Genomic DNA, 14,219 nt, shown 5'->3' on the forward strand with positions numbered 1-14,219 from the left:
TGATAATCTCTAGGTCCATCCTTATTGCTGCAATTGGCATTATTTCATTCTTCCTCCATGGTAGATTAGTATTTCATTGTATAAATATATTGCATCTTTTAAAAGCAAGTAAAAAATTATTTCCTTTATCATATCTGTCCTAATTATTCTCTATTCCTCACGTGGTAGATTGACTACCTTATCTATCAGCCCATTCACCACTGTCGTCACAGCTCTTGAATTTGCCTCTATTTTATTACTTCATTCTATTTAAATTTTGTCTACTTACCAAACTAAATAGTACCAAGGGGAAATTTTCACTTACTAACTCATATTTTTTTACTTTTTCAACATTGCCAGCAATACTTACAGACATTCAAGAAGTGTTTGATTATAAATATAAAAATGTATGCATGCATGAATGAATTCAACATTTCTTGCCTTCAGTTCTTTCTTTAAAATATCCTCCATGAGACTTTTTTTTCACTCTGTAGTATGTGAAGTATTTGAAAATGTGTTATTTACAAAAGCTGGCAGAATAGATGAAATCCCTTCTCACATAAGACTAGACAATTGTTTTCATAACCAGTTTAGATAACACTGAATAAACTCACACCCACTCTACCTATAGCATCTCTGCTATGATGTTAGCAGAATTTCTGAAAACAAAGCAAAGTTATTTACAAGTTATTCCATTGAGAATTGAAAATGTTATAACAGGCACATTATTTTGAGTGAACAAAAATGTTGAGGTACTCTTATTTAGCATTAAGTGGAAATAGCTTTGCAGGTTCTTAGAAATAAAATATATCATATGCAAGTGAAAATTTTCAGTAATTGAGAGAAGCCTTTGTATATTTAATGATTTACCTTCTTAAGTTTTTAATTTTTCTATCTGAAAAAGTTATCTATGTATTTGAAATAGGTGAAACCATTTCATGTATATTGAGTGGACCTATTACTGAAAGGAAGTGCTGTTTTTACTACTCAGCACAATAAATAAACACTTGTTTATTAATCACCCAACCATATTAAGAACATCATGGTAGATAATGAAGATTAAAATAAATTGTCTTATTTCTTGTCCTCAAACTGGTTACACTGATAAGGGTCATGGACAAGCACTCTTAAAGCTATTGATACAAGGAAAGTAAAAATGTATTATGTTTCAGGTACTATACTAAGAGTTTCACAGAGTTTATCTAATTAAATTTTTATAATAAACAGATGAAGTGAGTAATCTCATTTCTCATGTAAAGAAACAGAGTAACTTGCTCAAGGACACACAGTAAATAGAGGAGCTGGAATTTCATTATGAATCTAAGTTTAAGCAACTCACAAGGAAATTTTTGGTTTCCTAGTGCATATAAAATTGATGTTTACACTATACAGTAGTCTATTAAGTGTGTAATAGTATTATGCCCCCAAAATGTGCATGGCTTACTTAAACAATTTGCTACTAAAAATTGGTAACCGTCATCTGAGCCTTCAGAAATTTCAGTAATCTTTTATATTCTGCTGGAAGGTCTTGCCTCAGTGTTAATGGCAGTGGGTTGGTTGCTGAAGGTTAGGGTGGCAATTTCTTGACATAAGACAACAATGAAATTTGCTGTTACCAATTTACTTTTCCTTTCATGAATGATTTCTCTCTAGCATGGCATGCTGTTTGATAACACTTTACCCATAGTAGAAATTCTTTCGAAGTTGGGGTCAGTCCTCTCAAACCCTTCTGCTGCTTTATCAGCTAAGTTTATGTCATATTCTAAATCCTTCATTGTCATTTCAACAATCTTCATAGTATCTTTACCAGGAGTAAAGTCCAGCTCAAGAAACCACTTTTTTTGCTCATGTATAAGAAGCAATTCCTCGTCTGTGGAAGTCTTTTCATGAGACTGCAGCAATTCACTCACATGATCAGGCTCTACTTGCAGTTCTAGTTCTTTTTCTGTTTCACAGTCATCTTCAATTACTCCCTTCACTGATGTTTTGAATCCCTCAAAGTCATCTGTGAGGATTGGAATCAACTTCTTGCAAATTCTTATTAATGTTGATATTTTGACCTCTTCCCATGAGCCACAAATGTTGATGGCATAAAAAACCATGAATACTTTCTAGAAGGTTTTCAATTAACTTTGCTCTGACCCATCAGAAGGAACACTATTTATGACAGCTATGAGCTGTATGAAATGTATTTATTTAATAATGTCATTTGATATTATATTGTGTTTCCCCAGTGGCTCAGAAGGTAAAGAATCTGTCTGCAATTCAGGAGACCTGGGTTAGATCCCTGGGTTGGGAAGATTCCCTGGAGAAGGGAATGGCTACCCACTACAGTATTCCAGTATTTTAAATTACTCTTTGATCCATGGGCTACAGAACATATTTGTGTTAGCAGGCATGAAAACAATATTAATCACATTGTTTATCTTCATCAGAGCTCATGAGTGACCAGGAACATTGTCAAAGAATAGTAATATTTTGAAAGAAATCTTTTCCTTAAGCAGTAGGTCTCAACAGTGGGCTTAAAATATTCAGTAAATCATGTTGTTAACAGATATGTTGTCCACATCTTGGACTGCTTGTTCCATTGATACGGCACAGGAAGAGTAGATGTAGCATAATCCTGAAGGGCCCCAGCATTTTAGAAATGGTAAGTAAACATTGATTTCAACTTCAAGTCGCCAGCTACCTTAGCCCCTAACAAGAGAGAGAGCCTGTCCTTTCATGCTTTGAGGTCAAGCAGTGACTTCTATCTAGCTGTGAAAGTCAGAGGTGACATCTCCTTCTCATATAAGGCTGGTTTGTCTACACTGAAAATCTGTTATTTAGTGTAGCCACCTTCATTAATTATCTTAGCTGGATCTTCTAAATAATTTGATGTAACTTCTGCATCAGCATTTGCTGCTTTCCTTAAATCTCATGATACAACCTCTACTGGCTGAAAATTTTTCTCTTATAGCTTCCTCTCCTCTATGAGCCTTCATAGAATTGAAAAGAATTAGGGCCTTAATTTGGGTTAGGCTCAGCTGGTAAAGAATCTGCCTGCAATGCAGGAGACCTGGGTGCAATCCCTAGGTTGGGAAGATCCCCTGGAGAAGAGAATGGCTATCCACTTCAGTATTCTGGCCTGGAGAACTCCATGGACTGTATAGTCCATGGGGTCACAAAGAGTTGGACATGACTAAGCAACTTTCACTTTTGCTTTGGCTTAAAGGAATGTTGTGGTTTGTTTGATCTTCTATGTAGACCACTAAAATTTCCTCCATATCTACAGTTAGGCTGTTTTGCTTTCTTATCCTTGTGTTCATTGTAATAGAACTTTTAATTTCCTTCAAGAATTTCCTTTTTCTTCACAACACAGCTGACTATTAGACACCAGAGCATCACTTACAGTCTATTTTAGCCTTCTACATGCCTTCCTCACTAAGCTGGATATTTTCTTGCTTTTGATTAAAGTGAGAGATGTGAGACCATTTGACCATTCCTTTCACTTGAACACAGAGAGAGGGAGATGGGCAGAGGAAAGATATGGGAAAACAGCTGATTGGTGGAACAGTCAGAACACACACAGTGTTTATTAAGTTTGCTAACTTACATAGGCAGAGTTTGTGGAGCCAAAACAATTAAATAGTAACATCAAAGATCACTGATCACAGATCACTATAGCAAATATATATATATATATATATATATAGCAAATATAATAAAGTTTAAAGTGATGTGAGAATTACCAAAGTCTCATGGGAAATAGATGGGGAGACAGTGGAAACACTGTCAGACTTTATTTTTGGGGGCTCCAAAATCACTGCACATGGTGACTGCAGCCATGAAATTAAAAGACGCTTACTCCTTGGAAGGAAAGTTATGACCAACCTAGACAGCATATTAAAAAGCAGAGACATTACTTTGCCAACAAAGGTCCGTCTAGTCAAGGCTATGGTTTTTCCAGTGGTCATGTATGGTTGTGAGAGTTGGACTGTGAAGAAAGCTGAGCACCGAAAAATTGATGCTTTTAAGCTGTGGTGTTGCAGAAGACTCTTGAGAGCCCCTTGGACTGCAAGGAGATCCAACCAGTCCATCCTAAAGGAGATCAGTCCTGGGTGTTCATTGGAAGGACTGATGGTGAAGCTGAAACTCCAATAATTTGGCCACCTGATATGAAGAGTTGACTCATTGGAAAAGGCCCTGATGCTGGGAGGGATTGGGGGCAGGAGGAGAAGGGGATGACAGAGGATGAGATGGCTGGATGGCATCACCAACTCGATGGGCATGTGTTTGAGTAAACTCCGGGAGTTTGTGTTGGACAGGGAGGCCTGGCGTGCTGCGATTCATGGGGTCGCAAAGAGTCGGACACGACTGAGTGACTGAACTGAACTGAACTGAACACAGAGACACAAAGTAAGCAATGCTGTTGGGAAAAAGGATGCCAATAGATCTGCTCCACACAGGGTTGCCACAAACCTTCAGTTTGGAAAGGAAATAACAAAAACCACAGTATTTGCAAAGCACTGTAAATGAAGTATGCCTGTAATATAGTCAAGTCATAGAGATAAAACAACAGCTTCAGAAAAAAAAAAAAATGATTGGAAAGGGTGAAGAATTCGGCTATAATTTAGGTTGCACTAAAACAGGAAAAGTAAATTAAAATCAGAGTGTGGGAGGTCTGAAAGGATAAGTTGTTAGCACACAATTTATTAATTTATCTGTTTCTCCATCAAAGACTGAACGTCTACTGTGCATATCTCTGTTGTAAGTGCTGGGGGTAGGATAGTGAACAAGACAGGAAACCACTGTCGTCCTGGTGGAGGTAATATTATAAAGAGAGTGTCAGACTATAAACAGGTAAATACGCAGTGTGTACTGGGTAGTGACAAAAACTTTGAAGAACACAAAGTGTGCTACAGCGTATAGTGTTTAATATGAGTCTTCCATGATACAGACTATTTTGATGTATCCCTCTCCTTGAACATTATATTGAACTACAGTATATAGTAGTGTAGGGCGATGATTATCAATTTGATGCTTCTTAACGAAGGATCAAATTGATAATCATTGCCCTATACTAATGAGAATTCTCTTCTTCCTACTACTTCCAATCATCTCGGACTCTTTAGCATCACCTGAATTTTTCTATAGATATGGTCTCCCCAGAAGTCTTCTCTGCTCTGCCCCAGGAAAGGTTAATTTCCCTTCTGTGCTGTCTCATTTTCTTACACTCACCATCACCTCTTGGCATGTTTCTTGTCTTACTAGCACATCTCTTCTTCTTTTTTTCTTTTTTTTTTTTTTTTTTGTTTTTTTTTTTTTGCATGTTCTCGTCTCTTTTTTTTAATTGCTTTGTTTCTTCCACACCTACCTTAGTGTCCCACATAGAGTAGACACTGTAAATGTTTTAACAGTGAAACTATAAATAAAGATGCAATGGGAGACAAAGGAGAGAAATAACATTTAGAATTCTCCCTTAAAGATCAAAGTGAACAGTATGGTGGTACGGCAGCCAAGGAAGTAAGAAATAAACTTCGGGGAGATATATTTCTAGAATTTCACAGGTGCTGAAAATCAAACAAACAAAAACACCTACATCTCTATATATTGAGGAAAACAGGAAGCAAAACCAACCCATGTGTTTCCTCGTGGCTCACTGAACTCTTTAGTACAGGAGACAGTGAGAAATGTCTCTAGAAATAGATACCTTTCCCCAGTCCGATAGCAAATGAAATCAATGCTTAGTAAATACAGAGGCCTAAATTACCACATTTGATATGTCACATTTTGCTAATTGATATACAGTTGACCCTAGAACAACAGGGGTTTGAACTGCTAGTATCCATTTATTCATTTTTTTTCCGAAAGGTGAATACTACAAGATCTGCAGTTGGTAGTGTAGCTGCAGATACAGAGGAACTGTGGATGTGTGTGGCTGATGAAATTATAGGTGCTTAGTAGGTCAGCATCCCTAACCTCCATGTTCAATGATGAAGAACATGGTGCACACTAAACATGCTCTGAACAGTAGAATGCTAGCAGAATATATAAATGATTTTAAGGCATGTTATTTTGGGCATAAATAATATAAATATGTTACACATATAAATAGGGAATAATGCAATGTTTATATTGTGTTATAAATGATTTAAATAGAGAATACCAATTTAATCCATTATTTAAAAGAAACTAATACAATTTTTGAAGTATAATTGACAGTATCCTTTTCTGACATATCTTTCCTTGTACTTATTGCCTTAAAAATGATTTTAAAGTGAAACTTTCCTTTTCCTTTTTCCTGCTTTATGCTGCTATGATTTTTAATGATATATTCTGAAATCATTTTCAAATTTTTGTTTTGCTTTTATTTAAAAAAAATCCTCACAACCTCTTCCAAGAAGCCAGAATAAAAGGCGTGAGTTAAAGGGAGTGGTTGAGAATGTGGTAGAGGCAAATTTTGTCTTAAAATGCTTTCTTGGGAACATCCCTTCCATACTAACCTGTTACTGTATTGCCTAGAATTAAGTGTGAGATCAATTAATGTATATTGAGACTTTGAGCAGATAACAATACTGGAAAAAATAAAGTGTTTTTCCTAAGATTAAAGAAAGGCACTTACAGAGGACCTATTATGTAGAGAGTGTAGAGAGGAGTAAAATTGTGGTGCTGGGTACAAACAAATGACTTTAGATAGCCACCTTGCGCTCTCTTTGTGTGTGTGTGGGGGGGGGGGGGTCTCTGTTGTGTCCAACTCTGTGACCCCATGGACTGTAGCCCGGCTCCTCTGTCCAAGGGATTCTTCAGGCAAGAGTACTGGAGTGGGTTGCTCTCTCTTTAGGGGTGTATTATATGTTGACTTGCATTGTGGTCTGTCACAATTACAGATGACATAAGTCTCAGAATTTCCAGTCTTATATCACTGAACTCATGAGATACATGCTCCCTTGCTGGTTTCAGGAAACTGTTTGCAGGAAACAATGTTACTGAATCTGCCTCTATGTTACCTTAATGGACTTGTGTGACTCTCCTTTCCATGTCTTGGAAAGATCAGTGGCACAGACAGAATTTCCACAAAAAATGGCCAATGCAAATTCATTCTTCTCAACTAGGGAGTGAGACGTAAGTCAGGGTGACAACTGGCAGCATCCCCAGTATCAGACCCTATCGATCTATGGCTTCTTAGCATTAGTTTTAAGGTGTTCATCTGGTCGGAGCCCTCATTCATTCCTCTAGCAACTGTGGTGTGGTGGGGGAAGTGAAGTTTGAGTTGTAAATGTGTGGGCTTTTCTGGACAACGAAATACATTGTTCTCACCAGTTTATGATTTTAATTTAATTAATTTAAATTTAATTAGTTTAAGTTTTTTCATTAAAGCTGTAAGTAAGTTCTAGATTGAGATTTTTTTTTTAATTTTTTTTTTTGAGATCTTTTTAAACGGTGTGCTCTCCATGAAATAACACATTTTAAAGTTAATTTTTATTGGAGTACAGTTGACTTACAGTGTTGTGTTTTTTTCTGATGTACAACATAGTAAATCAGTTATACATACCTATATATACACTCTTTTTTAGACTTTATTCCCATATAGGTTATTACAGATTTCTGTAGCGAATCAAGTTCTCTATGCTATCGAATAGGTCCTTATTATCTATTTTTACCTTTAGCAGTGTGTAAATGTCAATCTCAATTTCCTAGTTTATCCCTCCCCAGCTTACCCTCTGGTAACCATAAATTTGCTTTTTATATCTGTAACTCTGTTTCTGCTTTGTAGATAAGTTCATTAGTAACCTTTTTAAAATCCCACATGTAAGCAATATCTTATGATTCTTGTCTTTCTCTGACTTTCTTTACTCACTATGACAATTTCTAAGTCCATTCATGTTGCTCCAAATAACTCTGCCACAAACTGTAGGAAAAATGCAAATGTTTTAAGATATTTTCTGTTGCTTATGATACCATTTATCCCAAGCTATATAATTTCTGGGAATATTTTTAGACATTGTATTCCCTTTCATATTATCCTGTGTTACTTTTGTTCCCAAGCCCTATGTGTTTTTTTTTTTTTTCCTTTGTTTTCTTTTCCTTTTGACTTAAAGAAATACAAATTCTCTAAAAAGTCATTTTGTTATAATTGGTATAATTGTCTGAGTTATGATCGTCTCCTCTCTCTGATGAATCCTTTGACATTTTCCAACAATGGAAGAAGGGAGAACTACGATTCACAGCCTGTGTGTTTCCCCACCCCTTCCCAATTCCACCATCTCCTGCAGGACTTTCTCTGTGGTCACTTTACCTCCCACCACATTCTGCTTGTTATATAGGGACAGAGAAGTGGGCATCTGAGTCTCAAAGTGAGTATTACTGTAGTCAAGTTCTGGGAGCCCTCATTCCTGGTTGGTTTGTACCTTGGATGTCTGACCTAGAATCCGTCAGTTGAAAAGGAGTAGAATAGCTCCTGACCTTCTTTAAGACCAGCAGGCTTGTCCTACTTTCAGTACTAAGGCATGTATTAATGAGCTTTTGATAATTTTGCTCAATCCTACCCATTCACCTTCTATTTCATTGAAAGGTCTCCACTATTCTGTCCACACGATTTCTTAATCATTGGGTTCTAGATGGGTTTTTTTCCCCTATTTTGCTTTGTGAAAATATATGCATTTTCCTCTTTGCAAGTCACCATGAATACTTTAGTGACAAGTTGGGAGAAATAACAGAAAAACGAGCCACTCTAAATGCATTTTTAAATGAAAAATCCAAAGCAATAAGTACATTTTCCAAGATAGCTATCTGTAAAAATTTCAGTAAATAAAAGACATCTTAATTAACACAGAAAGAAATATCTCTGAGAATTAACTGTGTACAGATGCTACCTTAAGCCAATAGATAGGGAAGGCTTTTGGAGGAAGCTATCTTCTGGATTTTAATATTCCAGATGTAGATATGTTATTCTCCCCTGCTTCTTCTTTTTCATTTCCCCTCTGTAATATGCCGTGAGCTCTTCTACATTTTCAGTGCTTTTTTAGAGGAGAAGGGGGGTGGCTCCTCTTCACGCTTTGGAGATGAATGATATCATCAGTCATCAAAAATTCACATGGATCATTACTGTATTCACATTAATTTATGCTCAATTAACACACTTAGAATCAGTTTTCTGTGGCATTGAGCCAATTGGCTTTATAGCTTCTGGCTCTGAAAGGTTCATTTTGCTTCTGTTCACTGGTAATACAACCAGCTACAGTCCTCATCCCTGTTCTTAAGTCTTTTCAGGTCTTTGTGCATAAATTGAACAAGGCCAGCAAGGGGTAGAAAGGCTGTGACTGAGTTGCTGGCTGAGAGCCCTGGTCTTGCATCTTGGCAGCTGGTTCCCACACAGATGTGGGGCGCCACACCTGAGCAGCAGCGTCGTGGTGATGAGTCATGAAATGGTCCCCAGGAAGAAGACTCTGCTAGATTCAGAGGGACAGGGAGAGTAGGCTTTCCACCCCTGAGTCCCTGAGCTCTTCTCTGAGGACTGAGGCAGTCAATAGGGCTCACTTTCGTACACTGCGGATCAACAGGAAGAGAGCTCCTTTAATTTTCAGACCTTCTGGAAATAACCCTTTCAGTTCAGTTCAATTCAGTTCAGTTGCTCAGTCGTGTCTGACTCTTGGGACCGCATGAATCGCAGCACGCCAGGCCTCCCTGTCCATCACCAACTCCTCAAGTTTACTCAAACTCATGTCCATTGAGTCGGTGATGCCATCCAGGTATCTCATCCTCTGTCGTCCCCTTCTCCTCCTGCTCCCAATCCCTCCGAGCATCAGGGTCTTTTCCAACGAGTCAACTCTTCCCATGAGGTGGTCAAAGTATTGGAGTTTCAGCTTCCTTCCAATGAACACCCAGGACTGATCTCCTTTAGGATGGACTGGTTGGATCTCCTTGCAGTCCAAGGGACTCTCAAGAGTCTTCTCCAACACCACAGTTCAAAAGCATCAATTCTTCAGTGCTCAGCTTTCTTCACAGTCCAACTCTCACATCCATACATGACCACTGGAAAAACCATAGCCTTGACTAGACGGACCTTTGTTGGCAAAGTAATGTCTCTGCTTTTTAATATGCTGTCTAGGTTGGTCATAACTTTCCTTTCAAGGAGAAAGTATCTTTTAATTTCATGGCTGCAGTCACCATCTGCAGTGATTTTGGAGCCAAAAAAAGTAAAGTCAGCCACTGTTTCCACTGTTTCCCCATCTATTTCTCATTAGGTGATGGGACCAGAGGCCATGATCTTAGTTATCTGAATGTTGAGCTTTAAGCCAACTTTTTCACTCTCCTCTTTCACTTTCATCAAGAGGCTTTTTAGTTCCTATTCACTTTCTGCCATAAGGGTGGTGTCATCTGCATATCTGAGGTTATTGATATTTCTCCCAGCAATCTCGATTCCAGCTTGTGCTTCTTCCAGCCCAGTGTTTCTCATGATGTACTCTGCATATAAGTTAAATAAGCAGGGTGAAAACATACAGCCTTGACGTACTCCTTTTCCTATTTGGAACCAGTCTGTTGTTCCATGTCCAGTTCTAACTGTTGCTTCCTTACCTGCATATAGGTTTATCAAGAGGTGGGTCAGGTGGTCTGGTATTCCCATCTCTTGAAGAATTTTCCACAGTTGATTGTGATCCACACAGTCAAAGTCTTTGGCATAGTCAATACAGCAGGAATAGATATATTTCTGGAACTCTCTTGCCTTTTTGATGATCCAGCGGATGTTTTCAATTTGATCTCTGGTTCCTCTGCCTTTTCTAAAACCAGCTTGTACATCTGGAAGTTCACGGTTCACGTATTGCTGAAGCCTGGCTTGGAGAATTTTGAGCATTACTTTACTAGTGTGTGTGGGAGAAGGCAATGGCACCCCACTCCAGTACTCTTACCTGGAAAATCCCATGGACGGAGGAGCCTGGCAGGCTGCAGTCCATGGGGTCATGAAGAGTCGGACATGACTGAGCGACTTCACTTTCACTCTTCACTTTTATGCATTGGAGAAGGAAATGGCAAACCACTGCAGTGTTCTTGCCTGGAGAATCCCAGGCATGGGGTTGCACAGAGTCGGACATGACTGAAGTGACTTAGCAGCAGTAGCAGTTACTATTGTGTGAGATGAGTGCAATTCTGCGGTAGTCTGAGCATTCTTTGGGATTGCCTCTCTTTGGGATTGGAATGAAACTGACCTTTTCCAGTCTTGTGGCCACTGCTGAGTTTTCCAAATTTGCTGGCATATTTAGTGCAGCATCATCTTTCAGGATTTGAAATAGCTCATCTGGAATTCCATCACCTCCACTACAGCTAAACATGGTAGAATGTGCAATTCAAAATTGAAATCTCTGTCCGTGGCATTCTCCAGGCAGGAGTATTAGAGTGGGTTTCCATTTCGTTCTCCAGAGTATCTTCCCAACCCAAGGATTAAATCTGGGTCTCCTGCATTGCAGGCAGATTCTTTACCATTTGAGATACCAGAGAAGCCCACATTTTTTACTGTTCTAGTTAATAACTGAAGACTTTTTTTTATAGTTTTTCTTATTTTATTAAGATATGTATTTCTTTTTATTCATTTTTGTTAATTCATGCTAGGAGGATTTCAATAAGAGTTTATTTAGAGAAGTGTACTTTAGACATGTATTAACTACTTATTCATAGTAATTTACTTAGAATATAATAATCAGGGAAAAAAAGGGAGCGATGCTAAAGATCATAGCAAGAATCATACCTCTTCTTCTTATTTTTTCTGCCATTTATCTGTCACCTATCAACATCGCCTCTGATGTAAAACCCACATTCTTTAACAGTGGTTCTTTCAAACATGCTCTTTATGTTATTATGTTAGGGATATAATTCCCAGATCTGAAGATTGGGAAGGAGGAGACAGGCTTTGAGAATGCCATCAGCAAAATTGCTGGGTGGGCTAGTCAACAGAATAGTGAATATCTATCAGAAAGATTTGGAGAAACTTAGATCAGGAAACTTTATCTTGAGTTCCAGGTTCAAGCCCAGATAAGCAATCTTGAAGGAATGGGATGTAAAGGGAAAAAAAATGAAACTACCATTTATTTCATGCTTACCTTAGTGCAAGGCATTATTGTATGTGCCTTATATCTCATATCAGCCTCAGTGAAATATGACATGAGTACTGTATTATCCCTGGGCTTCCTGGGTGGCTCAGTGGTAAAGAATCTGCCTGTTGATGCAGGAGATGAAACAGACTCAGGATTGATCCCTGGGTTGGGAAGATCTCCTGGAGGAGGAAATGGCAATGTACTCCAGTATTCTAGGCTAGGAAACCCCATGGACAGAGGAGCCTGGCAGGCTACAGTCCATGGGGTCATAAAGAGTCAGACATGACTGAACACACACTATATCATCCCTATTGCACAGATGAATAAGTGGAGGCACAGAAGGTAAGGATCATGCCTTGGACCACAAAGTTAGTCATGACATGCTGGGATACAGGTCTCCAGGTGTCAGTCTAGAGCCTGCTCATTATCCAGGCTACATAGCCTCCAGGAAAAAGGAGTCAGAAGCTTTGGTGGGGGTGTGTGTGGTGGGGAGAAAATTGACTAAAGCTGGGTGAAGACGCCTTAAGTTCAGGAGTACTTTGAATGGAATAAGGACAAAATTACCTACTGAGACCAGTAGACTGTACAAGCCACTCATTTTTCTCCAACAAAGAATCCAAGTGGCATATTGCAGAAATGCATGACTCTTCTCTGCAATAGCAAACCAAAAACTACAGCTATAGTAACCAAATATCCCAGCCATCCCAGTGATTATCAAGATTCCCTCACTCATCATGATGAGCTGAATCCACATAAAAATGAAGGGAAAAAAAAGGAAGGTGTATGCTGAAAAGTCAGTAAGCAGAAATGGAAAGGGTTAGAGGAAACTGATGAATATGGAGGGTAAACGTACAAAATAACCTGGAAAAACAGTGATCAGGTAAAAGTAGCGAAGAGAATAAAGAGATAATATCTTTATAGAAACATGCCAGGAATTTATTTTAATCTGCATAATACCAAAATATTTATCAAGTGTTTCTTTTGTGTTAGATGCTACTAGGCTTAGAACTGGCAATGAATATATGAATGTATAATCCTTACTCTCAAAAAATGAATTCATAATCTAATGGTTGATAGGCAAAAATAACTAAATTTGGAAAATGGAGAGCAGGGACCTTTGAGAGTCCAAGGAAGTATTCCAAATATTAATTATACTTGGAAGATTAACAATGGCATAGATCCAAATGTAGTTTCTCCCTGTCTAGTTGCAAGGCTTTTGTTCTTAATCCATGACAGAACACCAAAGCTCAGCAAAAAAGTGACATGAAGTTTCAAAATGAAATAGATGCTTGACACGGTAGTGTTTTTGCTTGACCTGTGTACCTACAGCCAACAATACAACATGGCTTAATTTTCTGGTTTCTTTTTTCAGGGACTAGGATCTTTTGAATACCCTTGTGTGTGTGTGTGTGTTAATCGCTCAGTCATGTCCAACTTTTTTTGACCCCATGAACTGTAGCCCACCAGGCTCCTCTGCCCATGGAATTCTCCAGTCAGGAATACTGGAGTGGATTGCCATTCCCTTCTCCAGGGGATCTTCCTGACCCAGGGATTGAACCTGGGTCTTCTGCATTGTAGGCAGATTTTTACTTTCTCTAGGGCTACCAGGGAAGCCCCTGATAGCTGTAGGCACGGAGACAATTGTTATTTTGTTGGGTACAGTATTGAGAAAACCATGCAACAACACACTTGCAAACCAAGGAGACTCTATGATTCAGTGATTTTAGAAACCGAAGTCATCAGCTAGAATTTTTCAAATACAAATTTTAACTTAAAAAACTAATAATCACTAACTGTTCAAAAAATTCTATGAATATAAAAATCAGACAAGAAGTACTTAAAGCATAAAGAAGCATTAAATTCTAATGAACTATCACTATAAAACTGTATATTGTGCTTTTAATACAACTGTTAATTTCATGGTAGGACCTCTCTGTTAGCTAAGGGTCCCTGTGAGCCTTGCCTGGTATTTAATTTTGTGGGCCAAATAGGGGACAGTACAGCAGACTCACAGGTACTCTTTTCTTTTTTAAGGTCCAAAACAGAGCTAAAATATTTTCTTCTGCAAAGTGAATTACTTACCTTTTTAAAAAAGATACAGCCTGGTGAAAGATTATTCTAGATATACATAAGACAAATAACCGACATAGCACAGGTTACCTAATTTGTGAT

General features: G+C 38.2%; 1 pseudogene; it reads right to left on the bottom strand.

The window, feature by feature from the left end:
* Positions 1–1,487: 1,487 nt before the first annotated feature.
* The window catches only part of LOC133049352 (tigger transposable element-derived protein 1-like), a 62,389-nt pseudogene continuing 49,657 nt past the window's right edge, over positions 1,488–14,219 (bottom strand).

The sequence above is a fragment of the Dama dama genome, chromosome 30, assembly GCF_033118175.1.
Source record: "Dama dama isolate Ldn47 chromosome 30, ASM3311817v1, whole genome shotgun sequence".
NCBI lineage: Eukaryota > Metazoa > Chordata > Mammalia > Artiodactyla > Cervidae > Dama > Dama dama.